General features: G+C 42.9%; 1 protein-coding gene across 7 annotated transcripts in view; it reads right to left on the bottom strand.

Moving 5' to 3' along the window:
• Window positions 1-221: 221 nt before the first annotated feature.
• The window catches only part of ERC2 (ELKS/RAB6-interacting/CAST family member 2), a 538,310-nt gene continuing 512,355 nt past the window's right edge, over window positions 222-26,176 (bottom strand). For all 7 annotated transcript variants that reach the window (XR_014005105.1, XR_014005106.1, XR_014005107.1 and 4 more), the window contains one exon: window positions 222-628. The gene's annotated coding sequence lies outside the window, so the exon portion shown is untranslated. The remainder of the gene's footprint in view (window positions 629-26,176) is intronic.

Below are 26,176 nucleotides of genomic sequence, written 5' to 3'. Positions count from 1 at the left end.
AAAGAAACAGAGGAGGGCAAAGACTTTGTTTTTATTACCCTGAAAAGCCCACGTTACTGGGGGTATGACTAATGCCGACACCATTATGAAACAGCTTGCTAGTCCCTGTAATAATCTAGTGCTTTAGAAGTGATACTTTAGAAGAAACTAACCAGAAACAGCAGACAACGATACTGCAGCTAATGGAACCTCAACTACAGATTAAAATTAATACAAATCTGTCAAATTAAAGATCCCACTTTAATTAACTTCATTTAGTAATGTTCAGAACAGATGGTAACTCAGTTTTCTTTAAAAAAAAATATTTCTGGAATAATTCATACGACCTCGTTAAAGGAAATGAAGTTCTTCTAATTCCCAATCAAGTCCCCTTAATTGTTTTCCAAAGTATCTGACTTCGTAACGTATTACAAGAAATAATGGAGAAGGACACCCGTTTGTGCAGCTTATTGTTTGATGGCAACCTTCATGTGCCCCGCCCACTTCTGTGATCTTTTGGGGGGTGGAGCTCCAAGAGTGGCGACTGCATCCAGATCCCCACTGCAGCAAATCATCCTCTTCTCTCTCGTCTCTCATTGTCCTGCAGTGCTGCTTTGTGTTTGCTTCTTTCTCCAGCTCCTCTTGATAACTGCAGCAAAACAAGAAGCCATCCAAAATGGTGAGCTCACATAGTTTCTGGAGACACAGTAGGACCCAGTTCAGGTCAGCAAAGGCTTCCTGCAGCCACACTTTCATTTCACTTTTTATTGTATTGTTTCTGTTTGGTCAGATGCCATCTTGAGTAGTTTTAGAGAAAGGTGATGGGTAGATGATTAAACAGACAAAAGGAATATTTCACCATTTTAACTGTGGAGGCTCCTGATCTATAGTTATCTGCAATGGAGATGCATATAGAGGGGTAGTCTGCTTTTTCATGAAGAACCTGAAGTGGGTCACATTATCCCTTCTACCAGCAAACTGGAGCTATCTCAGTAGGAAGGCTAAGTTTCGGGTACTGGGTTGCAGCCAACAAAAATAATGCATGAGCAGTATGATTTCCACTCATGCAATGGAACTTACTCTCCCTCTCCTTCCTCCCAATACAGCCTGTAAGGTAAAGGGACCCCTGGAGTTGCGGCGCTCATCTCGCTTTATTGGCCGAGGGAGCCGGCATACAACTTCCGGGTCATGTGGCCAGCATGACTAAGCCGCTTCTGGCGAAACGCCGTTTACCTTCCTGCCGGAGCGGTACCTATTTATCTACTTGCACTTTGACGTGCTTTCGAACTGCTAGGTGGGCAGGAGCAGGGACTGAGCAATGGGAGCTCACCCCGTCGCGGGGATTTGAACCGCTGATCTTCTGATCGGCGAGTCCTAGGCTCTGTGGTTTAACCCACAGTGCCACCCGCATCCCTAATATAGCCTGTACACCCCCTCAAAAAAACAAAACAAAAAAACAAAAACCAACACCCCTGCTCTGGGGGGTTCCTACAACCCCTGGAGGAGGAGGAAAGGAAGCTGCATGGAATGAGCAGAAGTCATTCTACTTGTCGAACATTCTTGGGATTCAGCCCATGTAATAATAATAATAATAATAATAATAATAATAATAATAATAATAATAATAATTTATTTGTACCACGCCCTTCCCGGTTCAGAAAACTGGGCTCAGAGCAGCTAACAACAAATTTAAAACACTTAATTGTGATACAACAAAAACCAGTATAAAAGAATGAATAACAATAAATTTAAAGTTCTAAAATCAATTTAGGGGAAAATCCACCCAATAAACATTAGATGATCACCAGGGCTAGCTGGCTAAATTAGTCCTATCTGGGCCAGCAAGGAGGCCAGGGGAGAATTAGCTGTGGGATCCCAGAGCGGGTAATCTTCATAAAAAGGGGAGGGGGAGGGAAGGAAGGGGAATAAAAGATCAGGCTAAATTCAAGTTGAAAGTGGTGTAGGGAAGCTGATGTAGTAAAGCATCAGAAGCCAGAACTGTAGACATTTTGACTCCAGTTGAATACAGGGGTGAAGATAGTGTAAGGGGCACCATTCATCACCTGTCATGATATTCTGCCCCAGTTGCAGCCTCCAAACCAGTCATAAGGGAAGCTCCACACAGAAGGTACTAAAATAGTCTCAGTTGTCACTCAGTGCATGAGGCACAGTGGCTAAGCTATCCTTGTCCAGGAAAGGCACAGTTGAAGACTTGTGCTCTTGGCCATGGAGACCACATCTATAGATATAGCTTTAGAGATTGATGCAGCTCTATCAAGGGCTGTGTACAAACCATACATTTAAAGCACATTTCTGCTTCAAAGACACCTTGGTTCAGTATTGTACTACCTATGCCAATAACTATTGTAGACTCCACAGCCTTTCCCCAAAGATAAGTGACATAAATTAGAAATCTGGATCCTAACCAACTGCAGCAAAGTGTAAAATCAAGGTATAGTCTTTCCCTCTTTATTCTAAAAACAATATGCATTACTTCAGTACTGGAAATAGTCTTATTTAGAATGCTTTTTTCCTTCCATCACACAGGAAAAAATTAAAAATGAATGCTTCACAGTTTATTAGCACGTTAAAAGTAAGTCTGCGGTTCAGACATTATCCATAGAATTACCTAACAGTATCCGTATGCTGTTATAAAATGCATTTCCAATATGTCTGTGAATAGTACAACACTGAGAATAACATGCTTCTCCCTGTAGTTTTTAATAAATGATGTGTCTGAAAAGATTATTTTAAAAGTTTTTCTTTGTCCTAAAAAATACACATGTGACAACATACAAGGACAATTTACATCGGGTTACATAATATAGAGATGATGTACAGTGGTACCTCAGGTTACAAACTTAATTTGTTCTGGAGGTCCGTTCTTAACCTGAAACCGTTCTTAACCTGAGGTGTGCTTTCACTAATGGGGCCTCCCGCTGCCACCGCGCAATTTCTGTTCTCATCCTGGGGAAAAGTTTTCAACCCAAGGTACTACTGCCAGGTTAGCGGAGTTTGTAACCCAAAGTGTTTGTAACCCGAAGCGTTTGTAACCCAAGGTACCACTGTATAACCTTTCAAGTTGCTAGCCCTGGGGTGTGTGTGTGTGTGTGTGTGTGTGTGTGTGTGTGTGTTTTAAATGGAATGCGGTAAATAGTATTTTCTGAATTCTCAGAAAGAAAACTATTTGGGACTATGAATCCAGGTCAAGAGTCATAGAAACTTGGAGCTGGTATAGTCCTATCTCTCCTGTTGACACTCAATGTGCTAACCCTACAATTGCCACCAATATGTCCCAATATTTCATACTTCGCACATCTAAATCCTTTGCATTAATCCAATCCCGTTAAAACTGTAAAAGCCTGCAAAACTAAAACATTAAACAACAGCTGCTGCAACAACAACAACAACAATAACAGTATTTGAATTACACGTACTTTTAAGTAATTAGCTGAGGTTATTCTCAAGCAGAATTATTGGTTTATCATCTATACTGGAGAAGTAAATGAAAACTGCAAACTGTTTAACACTGTTGGGGCCTGATCCAAAACCTTTTCATGTTAATGGAGAGATTCCCATTGACTTCATTACAAGTTTGGATCCAACTCTGGCACAAGAAGAAGTGATTTCCACAGAGCTGGAAAGTTTGGGAGTTCCTGAAGTAGATCAAGTTACTAGTTCTGGCACATAAAACCTTTGCAAACTTTTTATGAAAACTGTAACACACTTTGCATTTTGCAAACTACATAGTTCCCATTCTTTGGGCACCAAGGATTACTCCAAGAGATATATATACACAGGAAGCACCCATGTGAATTAACAAGAAGCACATGTTCCAACTATAAGAACCATCTATGACCCCTCCCTCCCCCCCTTTGCACCAGGTTGGGAGCTGAATAAAACAAGTTTGCAATTTCCCAATGTTTTTGATGTTTTACAAGCTGAAGCATCCCTTCACACTCACTGAGGCTGTTGAAACAAACATTCTGCTCAGATAAAGGAACGAGGACGAGCAATAAAATGCAGAAGGCAGATTTGTTATTTAGCTGCCCCTTCAGACTTCAGCAAACAATATCAAAATACTTGAATGAACCTCTTCTCTATCGGCTGATCCACTCATCGAGAAATTGCACACATTTCTACAAAAAGAGAAATGGAGAAGTGCAAGAGGGAGGAAGAAGAATCTTGCTTTCCAACACCTGCTAGAACTAAATGCAGTTTGCATCATTCTCTCCGGTTACTGTATATGCAGAACACACAACGCTGACACATTCCAGTCATAAACAAAGCACCTACTCATACAGTGATTTCAGGGGAACCTATTTTCCTAGTAAGTAACTTAGGGTCACATTCTGAGGGAAGCATCCGTTCACAAGGTACCACTGCCAGTACTCCTCTCTCTCTAGTTGCCCTCAGTGTGCAACTAGACGCCTGACAACCTGTATGACATTGCTGTAGAAACTGCACCATTGCTGGATGGGTCTGATGGGAGTCCACACCATCTGAAGGGTCATCGATTCCCCCACCCTGGTTGTACAGAGAAAGACTGTATGCCAGGGCTCAGGGTTTCTAGCACCAGGACCACATATTTCTATGTAGGGGCAATGGCACTCTTCCATAGGCTGGAATTCTGGATTAGGCCCCATACCTGTGTTGCCCCAAACCTGTGTGCATGAGCACACCTGAGGCTCTAAAACAGATTTCCACACGGAAGCGCAAAGAATGACCCCGTTCTAAAGCACAGCACACCTTCAGGAGACGTTGGTGAAAGCGACTGACACTCAGCACCAGCACTGCGGAGTAAATACTGCATGTTGGGAACAGAAGGATGCAAAAGGGTCCTATAGTTTGCGGCTGTTCTTCAGATCGTTTTTCTTTGGAATAAAGACACCTGCTGCCTGACGAACCCACTTGGTACCTCCATCCCTTTCCTTTCCAGAGTGATTTGCAGAAGGAAGCAGAGGGATAGGGTAAACACAAACGGGTGAAAGGGGAAGCTGTTTAATAACGGTAGTAAAATGCAGGCTATTTTTGACATCTGGGTTAATGTCCATTCTGTTCCAGATGCTTTCCAAATGTTTGCGGCAAGAGAAACTCATTAACAAAATTCTAAAGTGTCCTCTTCTGACATATTACACATGGGGCCCACATAGAAGGCAAACAACTGACGTGGAAGTAAGCGAAAGACTGGGGCAGGGGGTAGGGGATAGATTTCTGCATTTGGGCAGTCAAAACTGAATTTAATAAACCAAGAAATGAATGATCCTTTTGTCCGTGCCTGCAGCTCCTTCACTCCTCCCTTCTCAGTGCCCTGGGATTAAACCAGGAAGTCTCTAATTAACCACAGTTTCCCATTTCATATGTACTGGGAAACTATGGTTACCAGCTTTGGAACAAGCCAGAATCATAAACCACATTTGTGGAATGCTCTCCCCAGGGAGGCTCGCCTGGCGCCCTCATTATTCAGTCCATCTTTAGGTGCAAGGCAAAAACTTTCCTCTATAATAAGGCCTTTGGCCTTTAACTATCTGTGCCCTTTTTGAAGTGGACGGGATGTTTTTAATGTATTCCTTTTTCTCTTAGCATTAATGTATCTTTGTGGGGGGCGGGTTGTCTGACTGTCTGTTTGGTTGTAAGTTGCTTTGGGTGGCCCTGGGCAAGATAAAGCAACTAACCAATTCAGTAAGTAAGTAAGTAAGTAAGTAAGTAAGTAAGTAAGTAAGTAAGTAAGTAAGTAATAATTTTAAAGTTAGTTTAAAGCATAGTTCTGCTCAATTGTTCTATAAGTCTTTGTTTTAAGTCTTCTAACTGGTCTTTAAAAAAAATTACTATGCCACTAATTGTGATTATTTCATATCATTATATTTATTTTGCGTTTATGACAATGAGAGTCACCCTGGTGAGCTATGTCCCAAAAGGTGTCCTATAAATAATTTTATCAATATAAACAACGGTTTTATTACTGGGAAATTGATATCTAATTAAGCATTGGGACTATCCAACTACCATTCATACAATATTAGGTTACTTCATTGTCATTTTGTCTTAATATATTTAAATGTGTCACCTGAATTTGCTGTCAGCTCTCTTTACTGAAGAAAGCACATTCATTATTGTGCTTGGAGTGTAAAATCACTGAGTTTGTGTTCTGCATTTTCCCTGGCATAAGAATATGATGACACAAGAACAACAGCTTACTCTTGCCTGAAAGGAGTTCATTCCCACTGCTAATTCTTATATCCCCCTATTATTAGCAGACAATATTTGAAAGGAGTAATGCGCTGATTGCTAAGCATGACTTAGGCCATTTCCACATGGCAGTTCAGTGTGGATTTGAAGCTCCTCATGCCTGCGGGATTTCCCCAGCATCTACATGACATTCTCTCATCTGCACTTTTTTGCCTTTGGATCTGCAAGCTGCTGATCCATACATAAACCAATCTGGGACAAAATCCTACAAGTCTTCACACTTTGCCCAGCTGTGGACGCACTGAAGCACACATTAGCTTCAAGTGTTTGTGGACAGCTCTTTGCGTGTCTGGTGACGTTTCCTTGGCTGCTTTCTACTGTCTAACCATTGCTGAGAGCAACCTTCTCAGAGCCAAAACTTTCAGCGCTGGAGGAAGGGTCTGAAGATCGGAGGCACCTATGCCTCCTTCTGTCTAGCTGTTCTTTATGACGACAAGACACTCCTTGGCAGGCTGCAGATTTTCCTCCCCATAAAAGTGATCTACTGTGAGAGAGGGGTTGCTCTACAGTGAGCACTCCACGCAGAGCGGATAGACCAGCTCTCTAGGAGGCTGCCTCACTCCTTGGGGTAGGAAGCCCAGCACAAGGCATGCACAAATCTTTATTATTATTTAGTTGTCTTGTGCAAAACTGCTAATGGGAAAAAGAGCTTTTTATAAAAAATAATAACAACATTGACCTACAATGACCTTCTTTGGTTCTGTTTTTGTATGCACATGCACATGCACATAACCTATGTCCGAAAGCCCAAAGAAGTGAAAGGAATGAACAGGTGGTTCATTTTTATTATAATTATCACCATCATTATCCTCTTTCTTTCCTACCCCCCTCCAGTATATTTCTGGAAAGCCACCATCTTCCCCCATCCCTATGCTGAAGGGCACCACCACTCCCTGTATCAGATTGTCCCCCAAATTTGACCTGGAGTTATCTGATGCTTCCTTGCTCTCTTCCTACGCAGCACTGTGATTGGTGGATGCTGCTGGTCCCCCCTTCACATTCCATTCTCACTGCTGCATCCACCAGGCCCCTCACAGTGTGGTCCGTGTCTCCCAGCTTCTGAAGAGCCTTGCTCCTCCCATCCCAACAGGCAGCTTCAGGTCACCCACCACACGCCTGAAATCCGGCCGCCACATTGTTAACCACCCTCCCACTGTTGCAAGGATTCCTTGCATGTGGCCTAGTAGCCTCTGTGCTTCCTTTCCCCGCTTCCCTATAAAATGCTGTGTGGTAACCCAGCATGTTAGAAATTCTCCGTGAAGCATTCTCTGCAAAGTAGCCAAGCGGTTTGGAAACTACCTATTAACTTCACAGCGCCAGCCCACATTGCAGCATACCTGATTCCCGTGGGACTACTTAAGACATGACCCTGTGGAATGGAGTCCCACCATTCCAGCCAACAATGTCATCATCACTTCGGAGCAGCTTGGCTGCTTTCTTGGCTTCCCCCAAGAAAACTGCAGTTGCAAACATCATCAGAAATTTGCAACCCAGCTGTGAACACAAGACACAGCATCAAGAGGTTTTCGAAAACCATTACTGGGTTTGCTTTCTGAATAAATCTAAACTGTGATTTTTTTCCTAATGGCAGTGTATGATCTGACGTGACTTAAAGCAGTCTTGGTCCCAACATACAGAGGTTTCCCATTGTGAATGAAGTTTGCTCAAAATCATAGTTTCGCAAGTGCAAAAACCGCGCAAGCACAACATTTAATCAAAGTTCCAATTTAATAACCAAGGATTCCTCTTCAAGTTGCATGTGTGTTAAAAAGTATCCAACAAACAGAACTAGCTATGGAAAAGAATTTTGACCTGCCCCCCCCCCCCAAATACAAAATTTCAGCTAACTCGAAATGGAAAAGCAGCAAATACCAAGATGCCAAAGACACCTAAGACACTTGCTGAGTTAAGTGAAAAGGTAAAATCCAGTTTAAATTTATAGCATTCCTTCAGTGTCCCTCTAGGAGTTTGGCTTCTTGCCAGGGTTCCTTGTTAAAAATTTGTTAAACGTGTTTGGCATTAATGCAAACACAAAGTACTCATTTGTTACAAATTCTAATGGAATGCATTCATTTAAGGCAATGAAGTAGTTACCAGAAGAGAAAAAAAAATGTTCATTAAGTACATTTTAAAAATACAATGATGTATGCGGTGCATGACTATGGCGCCCCCGTGGCTATATAAATATCTGACAGAATAACCACAAGTTCTGTTTGGTTTGAAACTGAAATCTTTTAAACATAACCAATAGAACAGAAACTGGTTTTGTTTGTTGTCAAAACTGATGTTAGTCTTTATTGTTTAGACCTAGTAAATCAACCAAAGTTTGGGTGTCCTGTTTTTTACTTCTCAGATCAATAAAAATTCACAGGTTTAAGTAAAAGTGAAGGAAATCTCTTCATTTGAATTGTACACAAAGCTTGGCATGCTCTATCCAGAAAATGCTAAATCCGGAAAGCAACACAGGCTTGGTAATTTAGGCATGCATCAAATAAAAACAAATGAAATAAATTCCATCAGTATTTGGAAATGTTAGTACATCAGCATTACCAATCTGTACTCAAAAGGGGCAGCTTTAAAACTTATGTACTATAGAAAGAAAACATTATTCTTAAATTATTATACGGTAATAGAAATATTTTGTTTACTAGTGCATGTCATTTCATAGAGTACTTACAAGAAACATAGGCCATTGTAGAATTAAAGAGCAACTGAGGTTCAGTGGAGACAAGACTGCTTAGCAGACTTGAGCAAGTCAACTTTTCTTTACTTACTGTTTGTTAAATGTGAACGGTGGGGATTTACTTCATATGATTCTAGTGAAAACAATTCAGTAAATGCGAAGCTTTTTGGGGGTTGCATTTCCTGGCCACACTCCTTATGTTGCACTGCATTTGATGCTCTTGCAGCCATCCATGTGTTCAAGAGTCTACTTCTGCAGTGGGGAGGCTTTTCAACTCATGGAGGTTGTCCACACAGTTTAGAACTCTGGTCTTTTAGGGTTCCAAAGCATGTAGGAAGCTTACATGAATAGGGTGGGTTTGCAGAAGTGGAGAGCTCTGGAAACTCTGTCAGGGATGCAATAAAGCAGGCAGGGCCAGGGAGAAAACTCCCAACCTTCCTCTCATGGGATCATAGTCATGCAGGGTAAAGAATCCCCAGATAAGGCTTTTGGTGTGTGCAAATTGGTAGGACATTTTCAAAGCCTATAGACAAAAACAGATAAAAGACAGAGATCATGCTTACGACACTATATCTTTAAAGCATTTTCAGAGTTCATTCTTTCCCTCAAAGCATTCTGGGCACTGTAGTTTGTTAAGGGTTTCAGAGAATTGTAACTCTGTGAGGGGTAAACTACAGTGCCCAGAATTCTCTGAGGAAAAGAGTGTGCTTCAAAGCTGTTTGAAAGGTACAGTGTGTTCGCAGCCTACGATTCACAATTTCCTCTTAAGGGAGAGGTGGCTGCAGTACTTAAAGGCTTTTCACAGCAAAACACACCCAACGAGGCAATATGGACACGCTCTATCACATCTTGTTATTTTTGTTTCCAATACATTGTGCTATTATGTTCATCTGCACAAAGGATCTAAAGGCAAAATTGCAGCTGGTGCCTGAATTAGTTTGTGGGTCTGATGAACATCCCAGGTTGCCAAAAAATAGAAGAAGAAAAGGCTAGAATCACTAATCTGAGTTAGGAATAACAGTAGATGCCCCAGGAGATTCATAAAATGAAATGGATCAAACTCTTGGGGGAAGGAGTATCCTTGCAAGTTACCAAGCAATTTCTTGACTAAGCTAGATGACTTACCTAGACAGGATGCTGTCCCTACTGGGAACGGCTGTAAATCAAATCTGTAAAATGGACATGACTTGATAGATTCCACTCCTGCTCCTCAACCACACACATAACAACATTTGCCCTGTCTCATATATTTATATATGCATATCAAGAGCCCTAAACACAGATTGTGGAAATGTAAGCTTGCCTAATGCATATTTTTCAATATGTCATTTCCCCCCCTGAGTGCAAAACAGAAGCTGGCATTACAGAATCAATACATTGTTCAGAATGAGCCTGCCTCAAATCCCTTGGTTGTCAAAAGGCAATGTCCTGCGTTGCTTCTGCTTGCTGAGCTTTGGATCAGGCTCAGAGAAGGTAGTGATGATGATCACACTGTGTAAACAAGCACTTATTTACCCAGCTCCATTTGACCATATGGCTTGCTTTATCAAGACATCAACATCTCCCCTTAAAAGCCAGAGTGTGAGGCTCCTGGAACATGTCCCTAAACTTTAAAGCACCGTAGAAAGAGAAAGTGTGGAGCCGAAGTGGCTCAAATAACAAAGAGGTCCCTGCGAGATCCTAAAAACTGTCAATATTACCAATCACTTAATGAAATCTGAAGGAGGCTTGTTTTTTCCCTTCCTTGCTGATGTGGAATGCCATTTATTCTCATGCTAGGGACTAATTATGGGGCCTTTTTTTGTGAAGATCAAGGTTTTGCGATCTCTGCTTCTTAATAACATGGTTTGCCTGTCTGCCACCTGGGACGAGGCAAGGCGCTCTCTTTCACTCCTAAACAGCAGGCACCGCCTTAGGCCACTACAAGTGCAGGCAGGAAACCAAGCCATGTTCAAGTCATTTAACCACTTCGACGCTGGCATTCCGTAAGCAGAATCAATGCCCTGAGCAGGCAATCGTAAGTAATGAACTTCCTCTCCGCATCCCACCCCACTCTAAGTAGAGTTCGTCCCCTTTGACACCAAGGGGCCTACGATGGAGGGAGTGATGACAGTCACTACTAGATTTAATTGATTGGCAAAGGACTAGATGGAGCTTTATGACAGCCAAAGCTAAGGATTCAACACTTTGTGAAGGAATAAAATGCCATTTGATTTGGGCTCGATTTAGGGTTTCGACACAAGTTGAAATCCTGGGGCTTGAGGAGGGAAGTGGTTAAATGAAAACTGTACGGAGTCACCCCACCCCACTCTGGCTGCAATCTGGTAAGTCATCTTATTAGGAAATTGTGATGCCCTATTTGCTCTAGACTGTGGCTTGTCTGCTCCACTGAAAGACTTCCTGCTGGGACCTTTGTGGCACAACAGGGGGTAGGAAAGGCTGCTGCAAGATGTGAGCCTTGGACAGGAGCAGCCAGAGCAGCAGGAGCACTAAGCTGCAAAGAATTAGACATGTAACAACTTAGTAAAAAAGCACAGGCAGTGATTGAGGTTGGCCCTTTTGCTGTTGACACATTCTGGCCCCCGTAGGTTGTGGTCAGTAAGCCCATTAGAGCAGCAGTGTGGCAACAGCGTGCGACGCGAGCTCAATGTGTTTCTGTTTTATTTCTCAATATAGGGCAAGAGCGGAATGAAACAAGGCAGCAGTAACAGATCACAAATGCAGTTGCAATTGTCAAGGAGGCAGACTTAATACTCAAATTATTTTTGGCAGACGGGGAGGGGCAGAATCGATATCTTTCTTTTTTGCACAGTTTCAATGTGATGCCTGCTGTGTGTTCAATAAATAAAAAAGGAGAACAGCAGTTAAGGGATAGTTTCCCTTTTATGGCCTACAAAATAAGCTCAGAAGGCTAAGCGATCATAGAGGTGTAGGAAAACAAAGACAGGAGGCACGAACCCACTCAGATCCCGTATATGATCAACCCCATTCATTGGGTAGCGCATTGATCAAATCTACATTGCTCAGCAAAAGAGGATTTTGTAAAGATATGTACAAAATAGATGACTTTGGAGAGGGACGCATTTCAGAATGGGTGAAAGGAGCAGTAAAACAATGATCTGGACTCACAAAGGAAATAATCTAATCTAGATTGTGTTCCCCTTTTAAAATAAGAAACAGCCTGTCAGTTAAGGCAGACACTGGCCTCGCTATGCTGACTTGAAAATGCTTATTTCCAGCCTCCATAGGGATCACGCAACTTGGGAGTGGTGTGAGGTTTCTCTTACCTGCCAATTAGGGTAACCACAAGTTCCTAAAAACAGGGAGGATTCCTTGCATTAAAAACAGATATACCCTAGCATTTTGTCCCGGTTTTTGTAAACTCTTGAGAACCAGACACCTGAAGGAGCCACCGTCCAATTTGGTTATGCAAAGGCTGCCAGTGACAGCCAACAGAGTGCCTGCCTGCCTGCCTCAAAGACATCTTTGGCCACAAGAACCTCTTACATGTCACAACCCTGTTCTTCAAACCCACTTCAAAAGCATCAGCTCAGGCGTTCTTAAGTCCACCTGCCCCATATGTATTATTCCTTTCCCTAAATCACAATTTCACCGCTCTTGAACCTTGGTGCTTGTTCTCTCTCTCTTCAGCTTCCTGGTCCTGCAGTACCCTGTTCCCATTTTCTTTCACTGCTATCATTCCCTCTTCCTGCTCCTGCTGCTGTTCTACTGCCATTTTGGCTTCAGAAACAACTCACACTCTCACTATCACCATTGTTTGATTTATTGGCTAGCCAAATCAGCATCAATGTGGGTCACTGGGAATTTGTATTCAACCTCAGACTAACAGATGATAGTCAATGCAACAACCTGAGAAAGCGGCCTGCGGACTGAAACCATGCAGATTTTGCTCCTCAACGGAAAAAGAAATCATATTTAAACAACCAGTGGTGATTACATTACAAACGCAGCATGCATTAATTTTTAAAAACAGTACGTTCTTAGCACTATAATCGTGGAACAAACAAAATGGAAAAGGAAGGATTAAGCTGAGGAATATTAACTTGTAGCAGACGTCACAGGAAAAGTGAGGTCACTGTGGTCCAGGAAAGTGGTTAGAAGAAGGCTCTTAAGCAGGAGAGAAAGGTTGCTTGACCGAGGGGCTCAGTACCTATGGCCTCTAGATGTTTTTGGATTCCATCTTCCACCTTAGTCAGTGTGCAGTTAGGAATGATGCAAGTTGTATCCCAGTAGCATCCAGAGGCCCACAGGTTCTCCAACCCAGGTTTAGATGTCATGATCCCAGGGTAACAGTCAGACATACATGCCCCCATCTTTTCTCTCTTGCACCTCAATTTAATACTTCTGAGGTTTGCTAAACCATAGTTTCTTATGATTAAGGAATTCCTACAAACCAGAGTATCAACTCAGCATCACACTGTGGTTTGATCTTCTGGTTTGTAGGGACCGCTTAAATCACAGCTTCCCGATTCCAATGCCATGCAATACTGTGGTTTAACAAACCCCATGAATATTGAATTAAGATGCATGAGAGAAGGAAGATGGGAATGGGAGGATAAAGGAGATGAGGGAATGTGTGCACACAGCTTGTTTCTGGTCTAAGAAATAGCGTATTGTTGAACTGAGATAATTATATCAGGTGGAAGTTGTTCCAGGAACAGAAAGTCATATACATATGACTATATGGAATTGCTTCCTATTGAGCCAGACCACTAATCCATGTCATCCAATATTGTCTGCGCTACCTGGAAGTGGGTCTCAGGCAGAGGTCTTGCCCAGCCCTGTTATCTGATAACTTTTAACTAAAGATGCCAGGAATTGAACCTAGCACTCTGCCACTGAACAATGTCTGTTATTTCTGGCGTGGAAAAACGTAAGTGGGAAAGCAGAACTTAAGGGTCCAAAGCCAATGAATCTGTATTAATTAAGGTCACCCAGAGAAGTGAGATGGAAAAAGAGATAGTGGATAGAGTCACCGATTTAATTTCTTCAGATGGAGAATACCTGTATATCTGGACTGCGTTACTGAATCTGCATGGATACATTATATGCAAACATGTGTCCTGGACTGGTTGGTTGCAGAGGAGTGGTGGGAGGCACCAGTTGGGGAATCCCCAAGGGAAGAAGGCTCAGTGCCAGGGGATTGGTGGTGAGACTGGTGTGTGTCCTGGTGACCAGGGGAGAGGGGAGCTGGTTGCAGCAGAAGGCGGGGGACTCCTTGGATTCTTTAGCAGTCTGCCTTGTCTCCAGCTCCTCTCCTGTGAGTCTGGACTCCCTCCTGCCACAGTTTGCTCACTAAACCCTGTTCCCTCTTCAGCTCCCTCCTCCTCCTCTTCTCCCCCTGATTTCTGAAAATTTGGCAACACTGGGAATTAGTGCCATTTTGCAACTGTTGCTGGTACAAGTGCAAAAGACAAGTCACACATTAAGTCTTCTTTACAAATTGCTTCCTGGAAAGAACAAGGATGCACGGAATGCAGGGTAATTAGGACTGTGTAAGTCAGGTGTATGAATTCCTGAGTTGTATCCATAGATCTCTGGGAAACAAGAAGCAACCTGGGTATATAGCACATTAATAAGTGGAATGGGTGTTTGCTTTAGGGTGAGAAAAACAGAGAAGATTGCCCTGATCTTAGCCAACCTGTACTAGGAACCTATATACCTGACAGATAGCATAGATGGCATAAGATCAAGACAATCCATTCTTCATCCCACCTTAATCTAAGAAGCAAGGTGCTTGTTGTAACCTTTAAAGCCTGCAAGATCCTACATACCTGTGATTGTGCCCTCTCCCAAACTAGTAGTGTTATTATATTATGGATTGAATTTGTTTGAGACTTTTTTTTGTAAAAAGTGACTAAGAAACGAAAAACAATGTACAATACAAAATTCCTAAGATGTTCACCCAAATATCCAATAAGGAGGAAAAGTCCTATCCAACCTCACTAAAAGATGAACACCCTAGTGGTGGCTAACTTAACCATCTAAGCCTGGATAAATAAAAACACCCTATCCTGATACCTAAAAATGGGCAAGCCTGGTGCCAGGAGAGCATTTCACATGAGGAGAGGGGAGCACTGAAAAAGCCTGGTCTTGTGCAGTCATCCTCCCCACCTTCCTGGCATGTGGCAGCGGGAGATGGGTTGCTGATGAAGATTGCAGAGCCTGGGCTGGTTTACATAAGGAGAGGTGGTGCCTGAGATATTGAGGTTCTGAGACACACAAGGCTTCACAGGTCAAAAGTAGCACTTTCAACCGAGTCCAGAAACTAATTGTGCAGTAGGTCAGAATCAATGCAAAGTGCTCAGTGGTTCTGGTCCTAATCTGGCCACTGGAGAGGACTTCCGGGGTGGCACCATCGGTAATGGCGGACTCCCTCTGATCCAGAGGGACCAGCTCCACGGAAAATGGGTCTTTCCCGCTACGGCGAAGCGGGGACCCTTTCACAAACCACAGGCGGATGAAGCCTGTGACCATGGGACTCGGCGGGCACCTTTAGCGCCCCCCAACCCGTAAAGGAACCCATTTACGGGCTCCGGAGAGAAGAGGGGGAAGTGGCGCGGTGCTGAGAATCAACTGCTTCTTCCGTGGAGCGAAGCCGCACAGCCGTTGCCGGAGAGCGCTGCCTTTTTCCTGGGACAATTTGGCTTTTAAAACAATTACCCGTGAGTACTTTAATTTCGGACAATTGGACTTTGAATAATGATCTGCAAGTAGAAAGGAAAATTGGACTAAGAAATTCATCTCAATTTGGCACTGAAACGGGAAGGTCTAAACAGGAAGTCAGCCTTCCGTTTCTTGTAGATAGATTAAAGCAAAGATATGGTAGTTCAGACAGATTAAAGCTATATGGTAGTTTGTAGATAGATAAAAGCAAAGATATGGAGTTCAGAAAATCGCTTATAAAGGATTAACTTTCATCATTCAAAATTGTTGAACCCCTTTCGGAAGCAGGAGAAGAGGGGGGATTTTTTTCTGGACTGTTTAAACCTGCAGAAAGAGTGTAAAGCAAAGTAATTTTCCACCGTCTTGATCCTGGGAGCGGGTGTCAGGACTGACGTTCTTTGGGAAGCTCATTGACCAGAGACAAACGTCTTTGACAGATAGTTAAAAGAAGAGAAACATAGTGATTCCATTGTTCCCCTCTGCATTTTAAAGGAACAAATATTGACAAAATATCTGAAAAAGGAAACTTTGTTGTTAGATCTGCCTCTAAAAGAAAATAACAAATAGAAGTTCTTCCCCTAGAGGGAGCCTGTGAAACTGTTATTAAATCTGAATCGGGGAGCTCTACAGCTGCAACAGATTACGATCGTGGGAATAGACTTCTGACCTTGCAGAACAATGTATTCAGAAGCTCTGATGAGTGCTTTCTGCAAAACAAGTGCCCTACTGGAACAGCTACATGAGAAGATGGACTTGATGACTGCTGCGATCGGAAATTTCGGACAGGTAGTGGGTAACTATATAGAGCCCACCCAGGAATCAAATCAGGAGTGTGCTCTGACAGATCAGATGAGGGAAGAGGATGTTGTTGAACCTCGGGCGCCAGAGATGGAGGGAGCTGTGGCCCAGCAGAAACATGAGTACTTGGAGCTGACAAATGAACTTGGAAAAAGCCAGATTTGGAAAGATAAAGTCTGGTTTGGTTTGGAAATGGGGGGTTGGATAGACCCCCCTATGCAGAAATGTTTGGACTTTTCAAGTCTGGCAATGGGCCGTGAGATGTTTGGGGTTGTGGGGGCTCTTAATTCTGGAGGGACTTTGAAACATGTTTTTAAATACCACATGGAGTTTAGTGTGGACTATGGAAAAGGGATTGATTTGTCGAGAAGGGTCAAAAACACTGTCAAGTTGGAGTTCCCACGAGTGAAAGGAGCAGGAGACAAAGTAAAGTACAGGTATAAATATGAAGAAGAGCCGCGGAAGGGACATGGAAGAGACTTAAGGGCCTCAGACATAAGATTACCAGGTTAATGCGCTAGATTGATGAGATAGAAAGGACTGACAAAACCCGGGACCAGGAGGAAGAGACGCTGGATGAAAATTGGAAGAAGAAAAAATTATTAGGATTGCCCTATAAAATTGATGAATGTTAGAAAAATGTTGGAATGAAATTATTTGACTTTAGCAAAAATGTTAAAAGAATTATGTAAGAACATCTTATGGCTATGAGAAATTGGTATAAATAAGATCTAAGTTTTAAGTTTTAGGGTCTTTTATAGTAAGATAAGGTTAAAATAGATTAAGGTAATGTAATGACAGAATATTATTCAACTGCTGCAGGGCAGCAGGTAATGTAATGACAGAATATTATTCAACTGCTGCAGGGCAGCAGTTGAAGAAGGAGCAAAAAGGGTTTTCTTGTGTGTGTGTGTTTCTTGTGGCTGATTAGCTGTTTTCCCTGTGTAAAGGTCAGAGGGGGCAGGGTTTCTGTTGAGGCAGGGGATTAGCTGTGGGAGGAGCTTATCAGAGTTTGTAGGGCAGCGGCGCGCGCCTAGCGGCGCGCGCAGTTATATCCATCTTTTAGATTTAGGGGAGCTAGTCTCAAACGTTTGTTGGGGGAGACCTAGGGTTTTTTTTGTGGGCGAAGTTATTTGTCCTGTCTTCAAGCTTTTTATGATGGAGGACCTCTGTAGCCACCCCCAACAACACGATCTCAAGATGGAAGGGGAGGGAACAGCTGCAGTCGCCTGCGATTCCTGCGCAATGTTTGCCATCTTGCCAAAGGTTGCAGGCAGCTTCACCTGCAGCAATTGCATGTTGATTGCCCTTTTAAAAGACAAAGTCCAGCAACTGGAGGAACGTGTAGCTACGCTCCAAAGAATTAGAGAGCTGGAGCTCTTCTTGGAAGCAACAGAGCACACCGTCCCCACCAAGGAGGAGACAGGGGACTCCCCTGAGAAGGAGGCTAGTTCATCAACACAGGAGCCAGATATATGGAGAAACGTGACTCAAAGAAGTAGGAGGCCCAGGGTTCACTCTGATTGTTTAGAAATACACAATCGCTTTGAGGTCCTCTCCCCTAGCATGGAAGACGAAGAGCAGACTCCATTTGAGGATCTCTCCCTCATTACAGTCGATCAGGTATATGAAGACGAGCAGCAAAGTCAGTCCTCAGGGAATGTGCAGGCGACCTTGGAACGGACAGCTCACGGAAGAACCCCGACCAAACCCAAGAGGAGGCGTGTAGTGGTGATAGGGGATTCCCTACTGAGGGGAACAGAAGCAGTGATCTGTGGGCCTGACAAGATGTCTCGGGAAGTGTGCTGTCTCCCCGGGGCTAAGATCCAAGATGTAACTGAACGACTGCAAGGAATCATAAAACCCACTGACAAATACCCCTTCCTCTTGGTTCATGTGGGAACCAATGACACTGCAAGCAATAGCCTCCAGAAGATCAAAAGAGACTACGAGGCTCTCGGCAGGAAATTGAAGCAACTAAATGCACAAATTGTCATCTCGTCTGTCCTCCCAGTTGAACGACGTGGCCCAGGGAGAGAGGGGAAAATAGTGGAAGTGAACAGCTGGCTTCGCAAATGGTGTAAACAGGAACGGTTTGGATTCTTAGATCACGGACTGCAGTTTCTTGAAGATGGACTTCTGGCAAGTGATGGGCTGCACCTCACAACGGTTGGGAGGAATGTTTTTGCCAAAAATCTCAGAAACCTCATCAGGAGGGCTTTAAACTGACTAATGTGGGGGAGGGAGACAGTGCTCCTGAAGGTAGGAGTCTATCAATTAATGAAGATGATCATCCAAATGTCATAGACCAAATGGAGCAAACAGCACGCGGACCTAGTGGTGGGAGGAAAAAATCCTTAAATAAGAGACACGGGGGAATGATTAATGGACTTCAATGTCTGTACACTAATGCGCAAAGCATGGGAAATAAACAAGATGAGCTTGAGCTCTTGGTACAGCAAACTAAATATGACATAATAGGCATCACTGAAACCTGGTGGGATAAGTCCCACGATTGGAATGTAATAATGGGGGGATACAATCTATTTCAGAGAAACAGACCAGACAAGAAAGGAGGAGGAGTGGCGTTATATGTCAGGGATGTGTATACCTGTGAAGAGATCCAAGATTTAGAACCTCAAAGCCAATGTGAGAGCATTTGGGTCAAAATTAAGGGAGAGAAGAATAACAGAGACCTCATTGTGGGAGTTTACTATAGACCCCCAAGCCAAACGGAGGACATAGATGATGCCTTCCTGGAACAGATGGCCAAGCATGCAAAAGGAAGGGAGATAGTAGTAATGGGGGACTTCAATTACCCGGATATTTGTTGGACGTCAAACTCAGCCAAGAGCATAAGGTCAAACAGATTCCTCACTGGCCTTGCAGACAACTTCATTGTCCAGAAAGTGGGAGAAGCAACAAGAGGAACAGCCATTTTAGATCTGGTCCTAACCAATGTTGATGACCTGGTTAGTGGGGTAGAAGTGGAAGGATCATTAGGCGCGAGTGATCATGCTCTTCTGAAGTTTACTATACAGCGGAAAGGAGCAGCCAAGCATACTAGGACTCAATTTCTTGACTTTAAGAAAGCCGACTTCATAAAACTTAGGGAAGTGCTGGGTGAGATCCCATGGACAGTAATACTAAAAGGAAAGGGAGTTCATGATGGCTGGGAGTTTGTTAAGAGGGAGATACTAAAAGCACAACGTCAGGCAATACCAATGAGAGGGAAACATGGAAGGTGCCTAAAGAAGCCAGGGTGGCTATCTAAAGAACTTTTAACTGAGTTAAGATTAAAAAAGGATGTGTACAAAAAATGGAAAAGGGGGGAAACCACCAAAGAGGAATTCAAACAAATAGCCAGCACGTGTAGACACAAAGTCAGAAAAGCTAAAGCACAGAATGAACTCAGGCTTGCTAGAGAGGTTAAAAGCAACAAAAAAGGCTTCTATGGGTATGTTCGTAGCAAAAGGAAGAGCAAAGAAACAGTGGGGTCACTCAGAGGAGAAGATGGTGAAATGCAAACAGGGGACACAGAAAGGGCTGAACTCCTCAATGCCTTCTTTGCCTCAGTCTTCTCCGATAAGGAAAACAATGCCCGACCTGAAGAATTTGGAGCAAATGATTCAGCAAAGGAAACACAGCCCAGAATAACTAAGGAGATAGTACAAGAATACTTGGCCAGTTTAGATGTATTCAAGTCTCCAGGGCCAGATGAACTGCATCCAAGAGTATTAAAAGAACTGGCAGATGTGATCTCAGAACCACTGGCAGTCATCTTTGAGAATTCCTGGAGAACAGGCGAAGTCCCGGCAGACTGGAGGAGGGCAAATGTTGTCCCTATTTTCAAAAAGGGGAAAAGAGAGGACCCAAATAATTACCGCCCAGTCAGTCTGACATCAATAGCAGGGAAGATTCTGGAGCAGATCATTAAGCAAACAGTCTGTGAGCACCTAGAAAGGAATGCTGTGATCACCAATAGTCAGCATGGATTTCTGAAAAATAAGTCATGTCAGACTAACCTGATCTCATTTTTTGACAGAATTACAAGCCTGGTAGATGAAGGGAACTCAGTGGATATAGCCTACCTTGATTTCAGTAAGGCATTTGACAAGGTGCCCCATGATATTCTTGTAAAGAAGCTGGTAAAATGCGGTCTTGACTCTGCTACCACTCAGTGGATTTGTAACTGGCTGACTGACCGAACCCAAAGGGTGCTCATCAATGGTTCCTCTTCATCCTGGAGAAGAGTGACTAGTGGGGTGCCACAGGGTTCTGTCTTGGGCCCGGTCTTATTTAACATCTTTATCAACGACTTGGATGATGGACTCAAGGGCATCCTGATCAAATTTGCAGATGACAACAAACTGGGAGGGGTGGCTAACACCCCAGAGGACAGGATCACACTTCAAAACGACCTTGACAGATTAGAGAACTGGGCAAAAACAAACAAAATGAATTTTAACAGGGAGAAATGTAAAGTATTGCACTTGGGCAAAAAAAATGAGAGGCACAAATACAAGATGGGTGACACCTGGCTTGAGAGCAGTACATGTGAAAAGGATCTAGGAGTCTTGGTTGACCACAAACTTGACATGAGCCAACAGTGTGACGCGGCAGCTAAAAAAGCCAATGCAATTCTGGGCTGCATCAATAGGAGTATAGCATCTAGATCAAGGGAAGTAATAGTGCCACTGTATTCTGCTCTGGTCAGACCACACCTGGAGTACTGTGTCCAGTTCTGGGCACCACAATTCAAGAAGGACACTGACAAACTGGAACGTGTCCAGAGGAGGGCAACCAAAATGGTCAAAGGCCTGGAAACGATGCCTTATGAGGAACGGCTAAGGGAGCTGGGCATGTTTAGCCTGGAGAAGAGGAGGTTAAGGGGTGATATGATAGCCATGTTCAAATATATAAAAGGATGTCACATAGAGGAGGGAGAAAGGTTGTTTTCTGCTGCTCCAGAGAAGCGAACACGGAGCAATGGATCCAAACTACAAGAAAGAAGATTCCACCTAAACATTAGGAAGAACTTCCTGACAGTAAGAGCTGTTCGACAGTGGAATTTGCTGCCAAGGAGTGTGGTGGAGTCTCCTACTTTGGAGGTCTTTAAGCAGAGGCTTGACAACCATATGTCAGGAGTGCTCTGATGGTGTTTCCTGCTTGGCAGGGGGTTGGACTCGATGGCCCTTGTGGTCTCTTCCAACTCTATGATTCTATGATTCTATGATTCTATTATGAAAAATGGAAAGGATTTGCTGTGACTATTAACAATTAGGATACAAAAAAGGGAGGAGTGAGAAGGTCAAAGAAAGAAGGTAATGACAGATAAGGATTTGAGAATATTGGATTTGTTTTTAAATTTTTGTGGCTTATTTTTGCCTTTTGATTGTGTTGTGTTATGTGCTTTGTTTTTATTTTTTTATTTTGATTTTTATCAATTTGTATTGTTTGATTGTGGATTGTTTCTCTTTTGTTTTTTTTCTCTTTCTTTTTCTTCTCTGTTTTTTCTGTAATTCTAAAACTCTTAATAAATATGATTTAAAAAAACAACAACAATAATCTGGCCACTGAATTCTGCATTACAGCTGCAGTTTCTGAACTGATTTCAAAGGCATAATAATCTAACCTAGAGCTCTCCAGAGCATAGACAATGGAAAGAAACTAGGTTGTCCCTGTCCAGATAGGGTCAGATGGAAGGCACTCTGAATCACAGAGGCCATCTGTGTCTCCAGTGACAGCCATGGGTTCAGGAGTATCCCCAAGTTGCATACCCATTCCTTTAGGGGGAATGCAACCCCTTCCAGAACAGGTTGAACTTCACTCAGCTATGCCCCTTAACTGTGCACCAGTGGATTGAGCTTCAGGTTTTTTTTGCCCTCATCCACTCCATTGCTGCAGTGAGACACTGATACAGCACATCCACTGCCACACTTATAGATGTAAAGGAGAAATAGAGTTTCATGTCATTAGCATATTGATCACAACACACTCCACATCTCTGGATGACTCCACTCGGCAGCTTCGTATAGATATTAAAGGGTATGGAACGCCACACCAGTGTGGCTGGAGAGGATGCCAAGTGTGGCAGGAAGGTTCACAAATAATCAAAGAAACATCTAACCATTTCAGTGCAGTATACTGTAGTATTATTTATTTATTTATCTATTTATCTATTTATTTATTTATTTATTTATTTACAGAATATGGATAGATTATCTTTTCATAATGAAAGCAAAAACATAAAGTGATGGGGACAATCTGAATTGTATTTTCCAATGTATTTCTTATTAATGAAACAATTGGTGTGGTGTGAGCAAATATTTATTATGAAAGTGTGGCCCAGTGAAAAAAGTTTGAGAACCATTGACGTAGGGTATAAGATTAATGGCTATCCAAATACAAATGGTGGTATATCAACACTCTTAAAACCACTGTCATTAGCAGCTGGTAGCTTCACACTAATAGTACTTACTATTAGTAAGTACTTTTCAGTTTCAGCAGGCCAATAAATCTGATAAAATCTCCTCCAAATTACTGATACAAAACGGCCATTGGCCCAAGGTCCTAGATGTAAGCTGAAAGTTATATTCTTTCTGCACCTTAATTCCATCATGCTATGAACACTTCCTTCTGCCTCAAACATTAGTCTGCTTTGCTACATTTCAATAGACTTTCTCAGTGCTCCAGCTGTTAGATAAACTTTCAAGGATATTTTTGTGACAGGTACAAACCTAGACAGGAAACCTTAAGACAAAATCCCAAATTAATTATATGTCAACAGTCAAGCCACAAGAAGGAGCAATTGTCATAAATTTTTGAAGCTTAGAATCCAATTTTAGTTGTAGGGTTCCCCCCCCCCAAAGAAGTCTACTGACTCACTGCTAAGCCAGTGCCAATAAAATGGTATATTTTACATTCTTGAACAGCTTGTTTTGGCTAAACAGAGAGCAAAGATGTTATGATTTCCCTTTTTCGGAAAAACGAATCATATAAAATGACTAGAGGTAACATATAATAGTGCAGAATGTACAAGGTAAAATTTCAGGGGGAATTGTGCCAGGGCAAGTGCTTTGAGGAATGGGCTGCAAAAAAGCTCCACAAGACATAACGCTACAGTCTCTAGTTGCATTTATTCCCATTTAAACAGGCACCTGAAGCCCTTGAAATGTGGGCTTTACTAGGACCCAACCCAAGAAGAGAAATTAAGAGCATCAGAAAGGCCACGTGTATGCAGGCAGGAATTACCACCCAGATCTCTTTCCTCACTGTTGTCAGCACCCTTTGGAGACACCTGCCTCCTTAGGCTCTGCTCTTTGAAATGCAGTCATCTTAAGTGTATGTCAACAGAGCCTTTCTGTAATGCCTCATGCCTGTTGCACTCAGTGTGTGACCCAGGCTTTCCTGATGAGGCAGAGAGAGCTGCCCAGGTGAGCATTGTGTTTGTGTGTAGGAGCATTATTCCACTTACCAGAATGTGCCTGGTTGGTTCTGCCAGGAAGCAGAATGCCAGTTTTAAATGTGTTTGTTGTATTTGTGTTTTAAACTGTTTTTAATTATCTTATTAAGGTGCAAATCACCTTAAGATGGTGGTTAAAAGACGATTAATAAATTATTACTAATAATAATTCTGTTGCATGCAGCTATATCTTGGCATGATTGTCCTGCAGAACTGGGCAGTAAAGGGGCACAGCAATTATAAGCTCAGAAGTTTGGGTAAAATGGAAGGGGGGATGTAAAAAATGCTTTTCCTTCAAGTAACCAGAGGGGTCCAGTAATGGGGATGGAGGGGGTAAAGTACTTGTTTGAGGAGGCGACAAATGTGTGCCTGCCCCCACTCCCCCAGTACTGCCTATGTTACAGTATTTGTAATACAACTGATTTTTCCTTCCTCCCCCCCAAGCTTTCCTTTCCACCATCACTACAAATACCTGGGTATATGTCAATGCATGTCACACACTTCCTCCAACCCCCAAGTAGCCCTAGCCTAAAGCAAAGAATCAGCCGTTTGGGTTGTATCCAATGCTAGTCGTACTCAAAGTAAACTTATTGCAATTAACGGTCATGATTAACTTCCAGTCCATTGATTTAAATGGATCTATTCCGAAGAAGACTCAGCTGAATACATTCGTATGAGTTGTATCCAACAAAATCCTACCCAGAGTAGATCCACTGAAATTAATGACCGTAAGTTAGTCATGTCCATCAAATTCAATGAGTCTAGCATTGGATAGAAGAAGAAGAAGAAGAAGAAGAAGAAGAAGAAGAAGAAGAAGAAGAAGAGGAGGAGGAGGAGGAGGAGGAGGAGTAGTTCGGATTTGATATCCCACTTTATCACTACCCGAAGGAGTCTCAAAGTGGCTAACATTCTCCTTTCCCTTCCTCCCCCACAACAAACACACTGTGAGGTGAGTGGGGCTGAGAGACTTCAGAGAAGTGTGACTGGCCCAAGGTCACCCAGCAGCTGCATGTGGAGGAGCAGAGACGCGAACCCGGTTCACCAGATTATGAGACTACCGCTCTTAACCACTACACCACACTGGCTCTCAAATAGAACCATTTGGGCCAATTCACTTTACTGGCTCTGCCAGCGGAAGCCCATAGAAGGACTTACGCTAGCACAATGGGGCTTTCTTCTTCCCCTGTGTGCTGCTACTCCCCACAAACTGGCTCTGTGGAGGAGGGGTAGGGGAATTCTTCGCGGTGTAGCATAAACTGGTCAGCAAGATAAGCCCAGTGAAGGTGAGTAGCGAAGAGATTCCTTCCTTATGCTCTAGGACAGGCAGAATCTACACGTCTAGTGAAGTTTCCCCTTCCTTTAAGGTACAATGAAGAATAAACGTCAAAGCTGGTGAAAAGGACCAGAGTCACGAAAAGTCCAGCAAATTTGCTTGCTTGTGAAATAAAAAAATCTAAACTAAAATTAGAGCTCGGATACAAATCTAAACGGACTGTAGCTCAAGAGATAGACATGATTTCAAAGGAGGCGAATTAGGAATACTTGGATTGTGAGGTAATATATCAGAGGTTACAGTACTTAAGTTATCGTTTGCGGTGAATCCAGAGAAACTCCTCGGATCAAATGTCTCCAGCTAATATATTCAGTGGGTTTGTCAAGGTTCCCTTGTCTCCACAGGCTTTTGAAGGCAGGATTTCTACCTTCGCAGGAGATGAAGAGTGACAGGGGAAAGGGGAGGAGGAGAGGCCACAGAGACTCAGGGAGGATTACATTTAATGCTGGTTAAGTGAATAACGGTAACCTGCTCAGTGAAATGTATTCGCTTACAGAAATGTGCCTCTCCTTATTATGTGTGCTCCTGGGCTGAAAAGCCTTTAAGGCAAGGTAATTTTCAACAATTCAAAACTCCCATTGATCACTAACACAACTCTTTGAAGGAACACATGCCTCACACCAGTTGTGAACAGAAACTGCTGTGAAAGCAGGCAGAATATTCCACACAGCTGATAAAATAATAGCTGGCCGGTAGTGCCAAGGAAAGAGAGGATTATTCCCCTCCCAAGAATTGTCGCGCTACCCACTGATCATTTACCCCATTCATTTCTATGTCCCTGGTTTCAGTTTATATGCAGCTATTAAAAAAAAAAAAAAGGCACCTTCCATTTCGTATGAATAGAATGAAGGCCTTGCCTGCCCTCAAAATTTACAGTGGTTTGTCAGTGCCAAGATGGTGTAAACTCACTGCAGCAAAAACATCTGGAACCAGTAAGCAATTTTTTTACTGGGAGGATTGGGCAAAGAAAAAGCGCACGCGG

This window comes from Podarcis bocagei (assembly GCF_964188305.1).
Source record: "Podarcis bocagei genome assembly, chromosome: 2".
NCBI lineage: Eukaryota > Metazoa > Chordata > Lepidosauria > Squamata > Lacertidae > Podarcis > Podarcis bocagei.
Note: the sequence above shows the minus strand (reverse complement) of the source record. Positions and strands in the feature narration are given on the sequence as shown.